This window comes from Rhinolophus sinicus, chromosome 1, assembly GCF_057876585.1.
Source record: "Rhinolophus sinicus isolate RSI-liver-muscle chromosome 1, RSI-T2T, whole genome shotgun sequence".
In the NCBI taxonomy this organism is placed as follows: Eukaryota; Metazoa; Chordata; class Mammalia; order Chiroptera; family Rhinolophidae; genus Rhinolophus; species Rhinolophus sinicus.
The window spans coordinates 6,022,687-6,039,391 of record NC_142501.1 but is presented as its reverse complement, the minus strand read 5'-3'; the positions used below and the strand labels follow the sequence as shown (position 1 = coordinate 6,039,391).

The 16,705-nt window shown below is 55.6% G+C and overlaps 1 protein-coding gene across 2 annotated transcripts in view; it reads left to right on the top strand.

The window, feature by feature from the left end:
* Positions 1-6,430: 6,430 nt before the first annotated feature.
* The window catches only part of PRR5 (proline rich 5), a 56,333-nt gene continuing 46,058 nt past the window's right edge, over positions 6,431-16,705 (top strand). Inside the window, exon 1 of one of the 2 annotated variants that reach the window (XM_074326532.2) lies at positions 6,431-6,697. The gene's annotated coding sequence lies outside the window, so the exon portion shown is untranslated. Of the gene's footprint in view, positions 6,698-13,238; positions 13,394-16,705 lie in introns of those variants that run through there. The other variant, XM_019739255.3, reaches the window with a different exon arrangement.

Sequence of the window (16,705 nt, the reverse complement as noted above, 5' to 3'; positions counted from 1 at the left end):
ACTTTGTTAACAGAAAAAGGGATAAAAATAAAGTCATATGATTTCAACAGATACGAGAAAGCATGTGACCAAAATAACTCATGACCCAAAAAAAAAAAAAATGTTTTTAATTTTCAGCAGTTTAGGAATAGAAGGGAACTTCACCAACTAGATAAACAAACTACAAGAAAACCTGCAGCTAACATCACAGGAAATAGTGAGAGACTGAAGGCTTTCCCCAGAGGGCTGGCCGGGAAGGAGACAGGATGTCCACTGTCCCCACTTCCAGTCCACTTGTCTTTGGGGTCCTAGCCAGCCCCTAGGTGCCAGCAACAAGATCGTCCATGCAGAATGCCCTGAGGAATCTACCAAACGCCCCCCAGACCTGGCCTCAGTGAAGGAGGGAAAGTCCTTGCATTGAATGGAGGGTCCAGGAATGTTGAAGGTGGGAGAAGGGCTGGAGGGGCTGCTTCTGCCCAAACAGCCGCCCAGGATGCCAGAGCTATTTTAAAGCAAATGGGGGCCTGGTTTCCTGTGGAGGCCAGGCTTGTTCTGTTTGGAAATAGGAAAGCAGTGATTGAAGACAGATTCTTGGCGGGACTGCCAGGCTTGTTGGCCTCGGATGCTTGGGCCGAGTGCAAGGGGCCAGCTGCCAGCGGCTCAGAGTGTGCATTGGAGGGTTGGGGGGATGGGGGCTGGCTGCGTGTGAAAGACCTCAGCTCAGAACCCTTTTCATCCCCAAGTTATAACCCCCAGGGTAGGGGTGGGGCTGTTGTGCAGCCAGAGCCATTCCCACAGGGGAGGGGTGGGTGAGTGGTCTCGGGGGGGGTTCTGGCACACGCTGGCAGGCTGCGTCCTGCTGAGTTCACCCTCTCAGGACCCCTGCCTTGGCTCAGAGCCTGGAGCTAAGTCTGAGACCCTCACAGTCAGGCAGTAGGCATAGAGGCCTTAACAAGAGACTCTACGTTCAAGGCCACTGGCCTATGCAGTGAGTGCTGGTCCCAGAGTCCTGAAGGGTCTGCCCTCCGTGGGGTCTTCCTTGGATGAAGGGGGACTCTCCATGTCTAGCTCGCCAGGGCCCTTTCTGGGCTTGCAGTATCACAGGCCTTGTCACACTGAGTGGCAAAATCGGCTTCTGGATCTGGCTTCTACACTTCAAGCCCCATCCCCTGGAGTTCCCAGGGGGCCCTATCTGTGTCCTAGCCCCAAACTCAGAGCACAGATGAGGCAGGTGGAAAATGCTCCTTGAATTGAACCAGACTCAGCTCCGCTGTGACCAGTGGGCCAGCGGTCCAAGCCAAAGTTGAAGACCGAGGGATGCCTGCTTTTCAGCTGGAATAAGGTCTGGGAGCAGATGAATTGCATATAGATGCCAGACCAGCAGGTGGAGAGTCAGAAGGTCGGCCGCTCTCAGCCAGAGCCGCCACCCCTCCAGCCCGGCCTGCTGCACAGACGTGGTCCACCGCGAGGCATGCCTTTGTCAAAACATCTCTTGGGTGCTGACTGTGTACAGTGCTCGGCAAGGTACACCCGTCATCTGCTGGACATTCATTGAGCACCTGCTGTGGGCCAAGTCCTGTGCTGCATCCTGGGGACCCAGAACTGAAGGCCAGCTCCCTGCTTTCGAAGACCTTCCATTCCAGGGAAGAGAAAGAGGAGGTGAGGAAGGTGCCTCAATAGCTACTGCTGTTTATCGTGGCTTTCAGCTCCTGCTCTTGATTAAAAGGTTCCGTAATTAACAGGTGATTGCCCAGCGGTAAGGAAGGACCAGAATGCTTAAGCGATGCCATCTAATGGAGCACCTGAGACAAAAGGTCAAGTCTGAGCTGCTCAAGTACAAAAGAAAAGCAGAGGACACAATGGGGGAAACGCATGCAAATGTCCTGTTCTTATTACTCAGAAAACCTTGTTTTCCCTTTAAGTCACAAAATGCTACACAGCATCTACCTTTCAAGTCTGCAGCCACAGATCAGAGCTGCAAGTCCCGGAGCTGGGGAGCCGGGGGGTCGAGCAGGCAGACAGGGGGTGAGGCCCCAGGTGGCCTCGAGGGTGGACAGCGTCAGGTGGAGGGTGTTCCAGGCGGAGGCGAGAGCTGCTCCCTGGCCTACTTGCCATCTCCACGCCTGCTTCTAGGGGAGTTTTTGCCTCTTCCCACCAAGCTCTGGGGCTTTGGGCAGGGCCTCTATCTTCCTTCTGTGTCCAGAGCTCGCAGGAAGTTCCCATGGAAAGAACCCATGGGCACAAACACGTGGAAAACCATAAAGTGCACGCTTCAGGTGTCAGCACCTCTGGCAGAGTCAAAACTGCAGGCAGCATTCTAGCTCTTTCGCTTAGGCACTGGTGGGGATTTTTTTTTTTTAATTTTATTGGGGAAGGGGAACAGGGCTTATTGGGGAAAAGTGTGTACTTCCAGGACTTTTTTCCAAGTCAAGTTGTTGTCCTTTCAATCTCAGTTGTGGAGGGTGCCATTCAGCTTCAAGTTGTTGTCCTTTCAGTCTTAGTTGTGGAGGGCGCAGCTCAGCTCCAGGTCCAGTTGCTGTTGCTAGTTGCAGAGGGCGCAGCCCACCATCCCTTGAGGGAGTTGAACCGGCAACCTTGTGCTTGAGAGGACGCGCTCCAACCAACTGAGCCATCTGGGAGCTCAGGGGTAGCTCAGCTCAAGGTGCCATGTTCAACCTTAGTTGCAGGGGGGAAGCCCACCATCCCTTGTGGGACTCGAGGAGTTGAACCGGCCATTTTGTGGTTGAGAGCCCACTGGCCCATGTGGGAATCGAACCGGCAGCCTTCGGAGTTAGGAGCATGTCGCTCTGACCACCTGAGCCACTGGGCTGGCCCCGGGGGTTTGTTTTTTTATTATTATTTGTTTTGTGTGTATAATATTTCTTGTAACATGTTAAGCACTCTACGGAGGAAAGTTAATCCTGAAGTACCGGCTGTCTCACAGCCCCAGGAATCTCTGAGTGGAAGAGGGGTCTGGGCTAGGAGGAGAACGTCGCCGAGCTGCAGGAGACCCAGAATCCTCTCCTGGCCCTGCTAGTGTACTGGTTTCCTATGGCTATTCCAGCAAACGGCCACAAGGTTACGGGCTTACAACAACGCAAATTGATCCTCTTACAGTTCCGGAGGCCAGAGGCAGCAGAGCTGCGTTCCTTCTGGAAGCCCTAGGGGAGAACCTCCCTCCATGTCCTTTCCAGCGTCTAGAGACGCCTGTCTTCTGTGACTCGTGGCCCCTTCCTCCATCTTCAGAGCCACAGGCATAGCATCTTCCAATCACTCTCTCTGTTTCCGTTGTCATAGCCCCTTTCCTCACTCTGAACCTCCTGCCTCCTTCCTATCTGAGTCCCGTGATGACATGGGGCCCATCAGATAACCCAGAATCATCTCCTCATTGGAAGATCCTTAATGACATCTGCCAAGTTCCTTCTGCCATTCATAGGCTCTGGGGTTAGGACGTGGACCTCCTGGAGGGGTGGGGGAGCCCAAGCTTGGCACACTGTGTGACCCTTGGCAAGTCACTGCACATCGCCAGCCTCTGTCTCCCTGTCTGCAGTGACCGGGTGGGTGTTTCCATGCAGAGAGCCCTCAGCGTCTGCAGGCTTTCACCCACTCTCACTACGGTACCAGAGGCTCTCTTGGCCAAGTGGGGTGTTAGGAGAGCCCCAGAGGGGCTCAGTCTCCACAGGAACAGTGCTGGGAGCTAGAATCACCCATCAGAAGACAAACTTTTTCACAGGGCTTTAGATTGGCAAAGCCCTTTTCTTAGGTGCCAGGCAGTGAGCAACAGCTCATTAAATATATTAATGATGCAATCAACTGTAGTATAAATAAATGAATGAAAGAACAAACGTGTGATATTGCAGGTGTGATCCTCCTCACGGTGGGGGTGGGACGAGGAGCCTGAGAACAGAGTCCCTCCCTTGACAAGGGACTCGGCCTTCATCTGCCAGCTACAGAGCCGGTGCTGTCCTGGCACCGGACAGTCCTGGAGGGCACCGGCCTCCTCAGCTCATTCGGAAAGGAAGGGAAGGAAATGGAAGGTCAGGCGGCTGCCATGGGGGGTCGGGGGAAGGGGCGGCTCACCGGAGAGCAGCTGAGAACACACACACAGGGATTTCCTGCCAGGCCCAGGGGACATGCTCAGCTTTCACTGCGGTGCTGGAAGAAGCAGGTGGGTGTCATGTAGCACAGCCACCAGTGTGCTGCTCTCCAGGGGTTCATTGGGCCCTTCAGAGAAGAGGAGCTCAAAACACCCCTACACCAGACATATGGGCTTTAAATCAGGCGGTCCTGGGTTCGAATACTGACTCTGTCCTTATTTGTTACATCATCCTGAGCTTTTTTTTTTTTTAAATGACTTTATTTTTTAGGGCAGTTTTAAGTTTACAGCAAAATTGAGTGGAAGGTACAGAGATTTCCCATATGCCCCTTCTCCCCACCCAACACAGCCTCCCCCACTCAACGTCCCCCAGCAGAGTTTGTTACCACTGAGGAACCCACACTGACCTGTCATCACCCAAAGCCCATGGTTTACATCAGGGTATATGCAAACTACATGCTTTTTGCCATTTGTACATCTTTTTGGTGAGGTGTCTATTAAGGTCTTTAGCTGGGTATGTTTTATAACCTCTCTGAGCCTCAGTTTCCAATCCTGTAAAGTGGCAAAAATAACCCGTTTCAATCAGGGTCTCAGCAGGAGACAGAGTTGACCCCAGGTGGTCCAAAGAAGGGCTGTGACTAAAGGGTCTGCTTGCAGAGGTGCGGGCAGGTTAAGGAACCCCCAGGGGCCGGTACCTGCGGGAAGCTGTCACCATCCCTGGGGCTGGAGGAACAAGCAGAGAACATGGTGCTTCCAGTGGAAGCTGGTGGGAGCTGCAGCCGTGGAGGGGCCTCCTGGCAGGAGCTGTGATCTCACAAGGGCACAGTCAGTGCCAGCTCTGCAGCGTGTGGGCAGTGAGAGGGAGCACCCCCACCTCTTTCCTCTCCCTCTGATCTCCAGCGGCACCTCCCACTGGCCAGACCCCACCAGGCACCAGAGAAGGCGGGGTGCCGTTCGCCAGGGTGGGCACAGAGCTGAACAGCGAATGGATCCGGGGGGAAGGTGATGCCACAAATGAAAAGTGACCGCACCACTCATTATGGGGTCATTCATTCACTCATTCTTTCAACAAACGTCTATCAGGCAACTTCTAGGGGCTGAACACTGTCCTCACTACCAGGGACACCTTAGGAAAAGAAAAGACACAAGTCCCCTCTCTCAGGGAATTTATGTCCTACTGGACAAACTAAACAATAAAGAAATAATCAACTGTAGGACATAATGCCAAGTCCACGTATAAAAAAGGAAAACAGAGCAGGGCAAGGGAAGAGACAGTGAAGGGGGCACTGCTGTGGATGGTCCAGAGAAGGACGCCCTCGCCCTGTGTTTGCTCCTACTGGCCCCTCTGCCCAGATGCCTTCTCCACCTCCGGGTTGCCCTGACCGGCCGCCCCACTGGATGTGCTCATCCCAGGACCCTGGGACCCCATCTGTGCACTCCCTCTCCCAGACTCTAATCACTAAGAAGGCCTGCCAGCTGGCCTGTCCCATTTTAACACTTTCTGGGTGTCCAGTGGCTTAACTTCAAACGCAATGATGGGAGGGGACACTGGTTTAGCGCTGAATATGAATGTGACCATTTACACAATTGCATTTCAAAACTTTGAAACACGCACCACCCGTGTACCCATAAGAACCAGTAACCATTACCACCGCCCCAGCCAGGTCGCCTGGCCCCTGGTGGCCCAAGACTTCCTGGTCTCCACCCAGCACCCACTGTTAATCCCGCCAGAGAATTCCTGGTCCAGGAGCCACCCCCACCCACCCCAATACAGTGTCGCGAAGGAGACAGGGTGAACCTTTTTTAAATGAAGGGTGAAAAGAACCCTTTTTAGACACCCTGGGGTGCTAGATGTGGGTGTTGGATGTGGGGTATGGGGTATGGGGCATTGGCTAGTTCCACTGGGGCAGTTACTTCTAAAACTTCAGGAAGCTTGGGAATCACCTGAAGGTCGTGTTAAAACCCAGATTCCTAGGCCCCAGCCCCGGATTCTGTAAATCTGGGTGGGGCCCAAGAATTCTAATTTCTAACAAGTTCGGGGATGATGCCAGTGGAGCAGGTCGGGACACACTTTGAGAACCATAGCCCTGGGCTATTTAAATGCTGGACGCGTTTGTTTGCTCCATCTGTCCCCTAGCCCAGGGCAGAGACTGAGGCCAACGGCCCGATTTTCCCTCCTGGCTCCCAGTGCCCCCGCACAGGCCGGGGCTTTGAGAGGGGTCGCTCAGAGGACATTGGAGGACCGCTGAGGGGTGGGTTACTGGCCAGAGATCTGGGAGGCCGGCATAACGGGGTACGCCCCCTTCCTCGGTGGGCGCCGCCCACAGCCTGCGCAGTGCACCGGGGTGGGGAATCGGGGAGGGCACCCCGGGCCCCCAACTTCCAGCTCGAACGGGCCGTACCCGCGGCGGGCCCTGGTCGGTGGGCGTGACCGAGGCCCACCTCGCCGCCTCGCGCCGGTCTCGCTGCAGACCCCGGGTCCCGGTGGCCGCGCCCGCGCCGGGCGCCCTGTGCCGGCCCGGGGGGCGGGGCGGGGCGGGGCGGGGCCTCTGCGTCCCCCTCCCCCGGTCCTGGGCTCCGGCTCTGCGCGGCGGCGGCGGCGGCGGTGGCGCGGGTACCAAGGTGAGCGGCGGCGACGGGTCCTGGAGGCCCCACCGGGGGAGGGGACTGGGTGGGCCGGGGGCGGCACGCGCGCCCCTGCGGAAGGCGAGGGCCCAGGGCGGCGCCGGCGGAGTGGCGCGCGCGCGCCTGTGTGTGTGTGTGTGTGTGTGTGTGTGTGTGTGTCGCGCCAAACGAGGAGGGGTGGGGTGGGGTGGGGTGGGGTGGGGTGGGGTGGGGTGGGGTGGGGTGGGGGTGGACGGCCCCCAGCCCTTGGGTGAAGGTCCAGCCTCTCCCACCTGGTCTCCTGGGACCTCCCCGGCTCATCCTCTCCCAGTCTCTCTCTCTCTCCCCCAGTGTGTGTGTGTGTCTGTCTCTGTCTCTGTCTCTGTCTCTCTGTCTCTCTCTGTCTCTCTCTCTCTCTCCCTCTCTCAGTTTCTTCTCTCTCTCCCAGTCTCTCTCTCTCTCCCCCAGTGTGTGTGTGTGTCTGTCTCTGTCTCTGTCTCTCTCTCTCTGTCTCTCTCTGTCTCTCTCTCTCTCTCCCTCTCTCAGTTTCTTCTCTCTCTCTCAGTCTCTCTCTCTCAGTCTCTCCCAGTCTCTCTCTCTCTCCCCCAGTGTGTGTGTGTGTCTGTCTCTCTGTCTCTCTCTCTCTGTCTCTCTCTCTCAGTCTCTCTCTCTCTCCGTCTCCTCCCCACTTCCTTCTCTACCTCTGCGTTTCTCTGGGTCTCTGTGGGTGGGTCTCTGCCTGACCCTGCCAGCTGCTTGTCCAGCCGCCTGGTTTCCTGAGCTTCCTTCCCCCACCCTGTGGGCTCCCCATGGGAGCTGTGCCTCCCTTTCCATTGCCCCCCTTAATAGAGCAAACAAAGATGGTAAGGGAGGGAGACACCTCCTTTAGGAGTCCGTCCTGGCTCAGCAGTGGGGGGACCCCCTCCTGTTTCTGGCCTGGGTTTCTGCCACCTTCCTGCAGGGAGCTGGCCCTGCAGAGTGTGGGAATGGGTTTGGGGCAGCCGACACATCTGAGGTCAGAGGCCCCAGGGCTGGAGCATGAGGGGGTCTGTGCCCTCAGAGCCTGGGACACCCACACACACACATCTCTTGAGCAGTGGCACACTGGGCAGATCTGCCTGATCTGCCTGGTCAGAGGTCTGGGCCTCTAGCAAAATCAGGTCATGCACCAGCCCCTGTTCACATGAGCAGGGCCTGATGCTTTCTAAGATTTTTCCTAATGGAGCCAAGGTAGGGAGAACTTGCTGGGCTGGAGGAGGGTCCCTGGCCCCTGGGTCCCAGGGTGTGGTTTCAGCCCTGCTGGCTAGGCCACTTCCTGCAGGCAGCCTGCATTTCCCTCTCTGTGGCATGGCAGCAGAGAGATCGGTGTACAGCTGCCCTGAGCATCGCGTGGCATGGTCATCACTGTCCAGGTGATTGGTGACACTCTTGGTGAGAGCGCAGCTGTGCCCGAGTCCCCCGGACTCCCAAAGGCCATCCCCTGGACTGTAACTGCAGGGGAACAGGCTCCCTCAGACCTCCTGCAGCAGGCCCTGCCCTGCATGAGAACCCTTCCTGGAGGGGTATGCTAGGGGCTCTGGGAGAGGGGTCCGGGGCCCTGGCTTGTGCTTTGTAATGATAGTACTTGATGAAATGCCCATTCCCAGGCCCCTGTCCTGACCTCTGATGGGGCACCAGGAATCTGCATTTTATACACACCTCCCCCACCCCATTCTGATGCTCCTTCAGGTGTGAGCCCCGCTGCGTGGTGGCATTGGATGACGGGACAAGGTCATATAGCTCCCTTTGGCCTGTAGACAGTGGGGTGAACCCAAGAGGGGCCTATCCTAGGGACCATGGCCCTGCTGTGTGCCTGAGCAAGTCCCTTCCCCTCTCTGATCTCAAGTCCCCATCAGTCAGAGAAGGTTAGGGCCTCCCAAGGGGTTTTCCTGCCACACGATCTGGGATTCTGAGCCCTTTGTTTAAATTGTGTGTGTGTGCTGGGGGGGTGGGGGGGTCCTATAGGAGGGGTTCTATAGAGTCAGGCCGACCTGAGTCAGCGTGCAAGGCCACCACTGGCTGGCTGGGTGGCCCTGGGCAAGTCACTTTGCTGCTCTGGGGCTCAGTGTCCTCATCCCCAAACTGGGAAGCATTACCCACCCCCTCTGGGTAGCAGACGCACAATGCCCGACACATCACAGCCATGAGTGTGGGTATGAAAGTCCTGAGAGTGGTTGGCGCTGCTTGTGTATCTGGCTGTTGTAACTGTCTGGGGATGGGGACAGTCGCATGGACTTAATTTCTCATCAGCAGGAAAAGTGGCCTGTGCAGAAACATTTGTTAGCTAATGGATTTTTGTGTTTCTAATGGATGGCTTGAAACACCAGGTGATGGTCAAGCAGAATCGCCCGGGCAGAGTCGGGTGGGGTTCTGTGGGATCCGCCTGGGCTGCTGGGCCAGCTCAGGTGCTGGGAGGGGGTGCCTGTGTGTCGGCAGAGTCAGGGGAGCAGAAACCCAGGAGGGGCTGGGCCAGGAGAAAGCCCAGGGCCTCCCCAGGTACCCCAAGTTGTGGGTGTCCGTGGACAAAATCATCTTTCGGGACACTTGTGAGGAGATCAGAACTCTTAAGAGACGCCCATAGAGGGACAGGGACAGTCATTCATTCATTCACTCCCTCACTCATTCACACAAGCCTTCTCAGGTTTGGTAGATGGCAAGGGGGCCCCAGTGAGACCGATAGAAGTGGGGAGACCACAGGCACAATCTGAATGGGGAGCTACTGGGTAAGACGATGGTGTCAGTGGTCCTTGGAGTGAAACAGTAGGTCTGGACGTTTTGGTTTAGAGTCAGGAGGCCCAGGGGGCCCCACAGGAGTCCAGGTATTGAGGAGAACCAGCCTCCCTGGGTTGGAGTCAGGAGATTCGAATCAGATCCTTGGGCTCCTGTGAAGACGGGGTTAGTGGAACCAGGAGTTGGCTTCCTGTTGACAGTATCACCCTGCTCGTTTCTTTTAACGACACCCCTCAATAGCAAATCTTGGTTGGGAAGCACCTGGTGGGAGGGAGGCTTTGAAGTCTGTTTGTGACTACAGTTCCAGCGACTCAGGAATCCCTAATTCTCAGGGAGCAGCCTGGGACTGGGGCCACCTCTACTCAGGTCCACCGCTGTAAATCTCGGCAGCACCGTTGAGCAGCTGTGTGGCCTTAGGAAAGCTACCTAACCTCTCTGAGCGTCAGTTCTCTCATTTGCAAAGTGGGGATTAGAATAAAGAGTATAGGTGATTAAGAGCAGGGGTTCTGGAGCCAGGCTGCTTGGGTTCAAATCTTGGCCCCACCTCTGACCAACTGTGTGACCTCAGCAAGTTACTAAACCTCTGCGTGCCTCAGTTTCTTCATCTATAAAGTGGTGATAATTGCAGCGTGTACTGCACAGGGTTCTGAGGATTGCGTGGCTTTGTGTAAGCTGCTTAGGACAGTGCCCGCCGCTTGTGCTGTAAAGTGGGAGTGCCGCAACGTGGTGTTGCAGTGACAGCGCTGTGGTTCTGTGAGCCTGTGGTGAGGCTGGCCTGGCGTTGGCCCCGGGTTACCATCTGCGTTAGTACTAATCTTAGTGTTGATACTCACTCTGAGGTCACGAGAGCGTGCAGACAGGGCCACTCAGTGCCTGGCCCAGGGAACCCTCAGCTGCATTGGTGCCCATCTCCCCTTGTCGAGGAAGAGCAGTGGGGCCAGACGTGGAGTTGGTATCACCAAAGATCACTGAGAAAAATAGGCAGCTCATTTCAGCACAGAGTATTGTTCTTCTTGGTTCTGACTCCAAAGCCTGGGTTTACCCCTGGAAAGCAAGCACCTACTATGTGCGAGGCCCTGTGTGAAGCCTCCCCCAGGCACCGTCCCACTTGCCCCTCCCAGCCAGCTTAGGAGATCACTTCCAGGCCCAGTAACAGAACGGCAAACTGAAGCTCAGAGAGGCCAAGTGGCTGCCCAGAAATGCAGGCAGCAAGGAGCAGGGCTAGGGCTCGAACCCAGGGCCTCTGGCATGAGGTGTACACATCCACTTTCCACCCCACTGCGTTACAAGCCTGAAGGTGAGGGAACAGCACCAAGACGCCTCACCATCAGGAACCACCTGCTCCACTGGCCCCCGTGGAAGTCCTGCTCATTTTCCGGAAGGTTCTTAAGGTTTTGTTTTTCTGTGCCATGAACGGGGCTGGTTAATGCAGTTTTTTTGTGGTGCCAAAGCAGCTTCTCCAGCAAAGCACTCTCCCTAGAGCCCGGAAGAGAACCCAGGAGGAGAGAGGACCCAGACAGGGAGGGCGGCCCCCATTCAGCACCGAAAGACGCATTCTGGTCCTGGTTCTGCCACTTACACCCCTCTGAGTCTGAGGGGTTTAATCTCTATACTGCAGTTTTCAAATTTGTGAAATGGGAATTTTTATTTCTTCCCTGCTTAGCAACTAAAGGTGGATAAGGTAAAGCTGTGAGATAATAATAGTCAACACATATGCAGCCCTCTCAATGCACCTGGAAGACATCTTAGAAGTTTACATATTTGCCCTTATTTCACCCTCCGAGGCCCTATGAGGTCACTGTATGATCCCATTGTACAGATGAGGAAGGCAAGGCACAGAGAGGTCAGGATCGTGTCCCAGGTCACACAGCTGCTAAGACTTTGGGTCTGATTAAAATGTACTGAAAGCCAGCCATTGAGACCACTTCTTGCTGCCCCTGCTTGATTATTCCAAGTGACAGGGAGCTCACTGTCTTATGAGTCCCTATATTTGTTAGTCTAGGACTTGAGCAGGTGGTAGTGATGGTCCCTGGCATAGTAGACTCAACGTGGAGAGGGAAGGCAGGGAAACAATCCCGAGCCTGGCTTTGACCCATGGAGAGGTAGGGAATGTCACCCCAAGTTCTGCATCACGGACAGTCGTGTCCATGTTGTCCCCCCCCCCCAGACCAAACCTGAGGCTGAGAGAGGAGAAAGCTCTCAGCGTAGGAGGGCAGACAGGAGGTGTCCAATAAGTCCTTAAGTTGGACCAACCCTATTTCTAAGGAAAAATTTTAATTACAAGACGAACATATTGTAAAAAGTCTCGAAAATAGACCCCAATTTTACCTGTAGCCTCACCCCCAAACATCATCATTTTTGTGTATCTTTTCTAGTGTTTTTTTCAATAAATACATCTTGACATAGAACTCTGTTTACATGGGGTCATCACACTAAATGTAAAGGTTCGTATCCTGGTTTGTTTGTTTTTTTTCACTTAATGTAATACTACAAGCACGTTCCCTGTTGCTAAATAGTCCAGCAGTTTGAAAATAACGACAGTAATTAGTTTAGTGGTGGCAAAATGCCCTGTCCTATGGCTGGTCCATCATTTGACTTGGACCAGCCCCCTCTCTTTGACTCCTGCACGTGTACAGCGATGTAAGAAGCTATAAAAAGGTGTTGGCCGGAGATCGTGCCCTAAGGTCCAGGAGAACAGCTGGTCAGCCCCGCCAGGCTGTGTGACCTCGGGCAGGGCCCTTCCCCTCTCTGAGTATCAGGTTCCTGTTCTGCTGTGAAATGGGGGTGAGAACCTCACATCACAGGGGTGCTGGGAGGCGTAAACGAGGGGATGTAATATGGAGTATCTGACACCTGGCATGGGCTTGCAACATAGTACCTATTGTTGTTGTTGTTGTTATTATTATTATTAATTATTATAATACGGGTCCTGTCTCCCCAGTTAACTTGTGGATCCCTATAAACCAGTCTGTATAAGTTGCTGTGTGCCACCCCAGACATGCTCCATAATATTTCCTGATTTGATTCCTGATATTTGGGTCCCCTCAAATAGAATGAGTCTCTATGTAGGCGAGGCACTGGACCATTTACACAATCTCATCTTGTCCCTAATGAGTGGGGATCATCAGCTCCGTTTTAGAAACAGGCTCAGAGAGCGTGATGGGCCTGCCCCGGGCCACACAGTGGGAAGGGGAGAGCCAGGAATACTTCCTGGAGGAGGTGGCAGTGGCACTGGGCCAGCAGGCTGGGGCATTTGACTGGGCCAAGGGGCAGAAGGCTGGTGTTCTAGGTATGGTGAAGAGGATGGTGGGAAGTGTCCGTGGGCAGGGCCGAGCCCAGTGCCCAGTGCCCAGCACCCAGCACAGCGCAGGGCAGAAGTGGGTGAGGCTCACGGGGCATTTGTTGAGTTGAGCTGACCTGAAGCCACAGCAGGGCGGGAATGAGCTAGCTGTCTGGGCTCCTGACCCTGCCCCACGCCCCACCCAGCCACTTCCTTCTATCCGGGCAGGAAGGGGTGCTCTGCGGGCTCTGAGGCTGCCGGCACCTTCCTGGGGACGGCTCTGTGAGCAGTGATAAAATATTTATCAGAAACACCGGCAGCTGGGCTTCCCTGAATGGGGTACAGCTGGGGGCAGCTCCCACCCCAGGCCCGCAGCCTCACTGAGTCCTGCTGAGTCATGGGGAGCCAGCCCACTGACCCACCTGCCTGCACCCTCCTCGGCCCTCTGCCCTTTGCCCACGTGGATGCCTCCTAATGTGTAAGCCATTTGGCTGCCCACAGGCCAGGGCATCCAGCGAGGTTAGTGCTGAGCGTATCAGAGCTCACCCAGTGGGAGGGTGCATGTCTGGGCCATGGTCGCAGGCAGAGGAAGCCAACGAGGCAGGATCCTGCCTGCACCCACCCTGCAGGTTTGCACCTCCTTAGTCCTCGTGGCACGCAACAAGGTAGGTCCTCTGGCACCTCTCTTTAGTGGCGGAGACACAGGCTCAGAGCAAGGGCCAATGGTCCTGTCTCACAGCCGCTAGTGGCAGAGCGGAGATTTGGGGCTCGTCTGTCTGACTTCTGCCCCCACCGTGCCAGGCTGGGTTCTTGCCCTGAATCAGGGCCTGGGTATCTCTTCTTAAATCCGTGTGGAGCTGCGACTTCAGCTTTGCCGTTTTGATTTCCAGAGTAACAGCAACAACAAAAAACAGTAGCAGATGGCGTCTTCCTACTGCCGTGGGGACTGGGAGGACGAGCAGGCGTTTCTGATTCTTTTGTTCACTCATTCATAAAACACATTCTGGGTGCACTGGCCAGGGGCCAGCATTCTCAGCCCCAGGGACCAGTGGGGGACACTGACCCCGTGTGGTGGGAGTAATGGAACCAGAGAGGGCTGGGGTCAACGCCTGGGCTCACTTACTGAGTATGTACCCGCTGTGTGACCTCTGGCAGATTGCTCCCCCTCTCGGAGCCTCAGTCTCTGGTGAATCGGGGGTAAACTCTGTCTTTTCGAGTGAGGGTCACACCTGTGTCCTTGTTCTCTGTCATATCCTCACATCCACCTGACAGGCATCGATTGGCCTTTGGAGTGGGTCTGGTTTCCAGAGAAGCCCCGGCAGGCTTTGCAGTTGGCTCTCCCAGGAAGTAAGCTAGTAGCCCCACGGTCTTGGTATCAGATGGTTGAAGATAGAGATTTTTCTAGGCTGAGTTCTGAAGGGAACCGGTCGCTGGAGCCACGCTAGCGGCCAGTAGCTGTGAGAGGGAGCCGGTCACACGCAAGCTATTGATGTGAACCCTGTGGATGGCTGGGTCGTCTCCACCCAAAGTTCTAGACCGGGACCCTATTGCCCCCTCACTGCCTGCCCATGCAAGCAGGTGATATTCCTGGTCACTCTGCCTTTCCTCCCTCCTCAGGGCCTCCCCTGCTGTTCCTCTGCCTGGAATTCTTTTCTTTCTTCTTCTTCTGGGGCTTTGGTTGGTTCTTTAAGCTCCTGCTAGAAGGTGCCCACGTCCAGGAAGCCTTCCGGGCTGCGCCGTGCCCACCCCAGACAGGGTAGGCTGGTGGCCCTCCTTTGCCCCTCCCCCTGGAATCTTTGCTCACTTTTGTTTTTTTAATTTTATTGGGGAATATTGGGGGACAGTGTGTTTCTGGGGCCCATCAGCTCCAAGTCGTTGTCCTTCAATTTAGTTGTGGCGGGCACAGCTCAGCTCCAAGTCCAGTTGCTCTTTTCAATCTTTAGTTGCAGGGGGCGCAGCCCACCATCCCATGCGGGAATTTGCACACGTCTTTGATAGAGTAGTACGACCTCCTGCTGGAATGATCTGTTCCGGGTCTCCTCCCCTCCAGCCTGGGGCTGCAAGGGCCAGGCTTTCTCTGCTTGATTCATCTCTGGGTCCCAAGGCCGAGCTGCGGGCTAGCACAAAGTGGGACCTCGGGAGAGTCCAATGAACGAAAGAAGGAAGGAGTGAGTGACGGACATCCGGGCTAGGGCAGAGTTTTGGGAACCTGTGGTAGAGACTGGAGTAAGCCTGTAAGGTGTGCTCCACGTGACCTGTCTCTGTGGACAGGGCCTCCGTTTTCCTGACCTTGAAAGACGTTCAGCACGACAGTGGGAAACCAGGATTTCTGGGGCTGAGACTATTGTGAGGGAGAGGGGTGCAGAGCCCTGGGGGTCAGGGGGGCTGGCTTCCCAGCCTCAGCCCCTCCTTTGGGAGCTGTAACCACGAGCAGCTCACTCCCTCGTCAGGCCTCACATCCATTCTGCCAACGCAGCATTGATGTGTTCAAGGGAAGGGGGCAGGCGGCAGGCTTGGGTTCATGGGGCGCTCATAGTGCTATCCTGTACCGGCTGTGTCACAGCCCAGCGCAGAGAAAAGGCTGGAAGGAAATGCCCTGAGATGGGTCGCAATAACTTTCTCTGGTGGCTTGTTTCCTCTTCCCACTTTTTTGTATTTTTCAAATTTTCTAGAGTTCATTCAGTGACTTCGCGTGTATGTTGAGAGCCTTGTTCTAAACCACAGGGGACAACTGCCAGAATGATACAGTCCCAGCCCACTGGACCCTCAGTCTGATGGGGGAGGCTGATGGGACATAGACCCATGGGGTGATGGCACTGTCATAGAGGGAAGCCCAGAGGAGGCCCCTGGCCCACCCTGCGGGCTAGCAAAGGTGGCAGTTTGCTGGAGGGTGGGTTTGCGAGGGAGGCAGTTGGGCCAGGGCTAGTGAGCGCTGTGTAGCTAGAGACCGGGAGGAAGATGAGGTAAGAATGGTGAGAGACCCTGCGGGGAGAGGGCCTGGACCGGATCCTGAGTTTTGGCTTGGGGGGTTCCTGATAGAATCATAAGATCTGCATCGCCCCCCTGAGGGCCCCCACTACCAGCCTGCCATGGGATAGGGGGGTGGGAGGGGCAGGCACTTTGCACTAAGGAGCCCATGAGATCCTTACCCCAACCCTATAGGGCAGGTACTGCTGTGTCCCCATTTTACAGAATGGGGAAATTGAGGCCAAGCCATCGTGAGTGACAGAGCTGCACTTCAAATCCAGGTCTGTTTGTCCCCAGAGCCCAACTTGGAACAGCTGGCCTCTCCCGTAGCCCTTGCTTGTCAGTGAGCCTCCCAGATTCTGTTTTGTCACTTGTAGAGGGGGACTGAGAACGTGCTATCATAGATCAAATGAGCACCTTCCTGGAACTGACTGTAAAGCTCAGCCCCTGGAGTCCTTACTAGGCTCACTTGTCTGTTGTCTGTGGTTGGAACACTGCCTAGGGCGGCCCGTCAGGGTGACAAGACAGAAGCACAGGAGGTACCTTGGGGACAGGGCTCTAAGAAGGACAACCCACAGAAATGGGAAACGCATTTGATTTCACAAGACCAACCGGAAGGAGCCCCAAGCAGCAGCCGAAAGGAGGTCATTTCAGACACAACCCCAGGTGCAGGCCCGAGGGAGCGTGGGCAGCAGTTCTGGGGGGGTGGAGACAAAGTAGGTTGGGTCTGAGAGGAACTCAGGGTGCCCTGGGCCCCCAGTGCTGAGGTTTGAGAGGCAGGCGGGGAGAACTGAGTCACAGAGAGGGTGCGGCCAGCACAGGTGAGGTGTCCTCTGCTTTCCCTGACGGTAAGAAGAACCAGCCCAACAAAGGGAAAAGGCCTCCATGCTGCCGGTCAAGGTCGGCCACCATCACCTTGGCCTGGGTTCTGATGGTCACTCGGCAGTAGGTGGGGGAGAGGGAAGGAGGGAGGAGGAGGAGGCCTGCCCAGACCCCAACCAGGGTCCCAC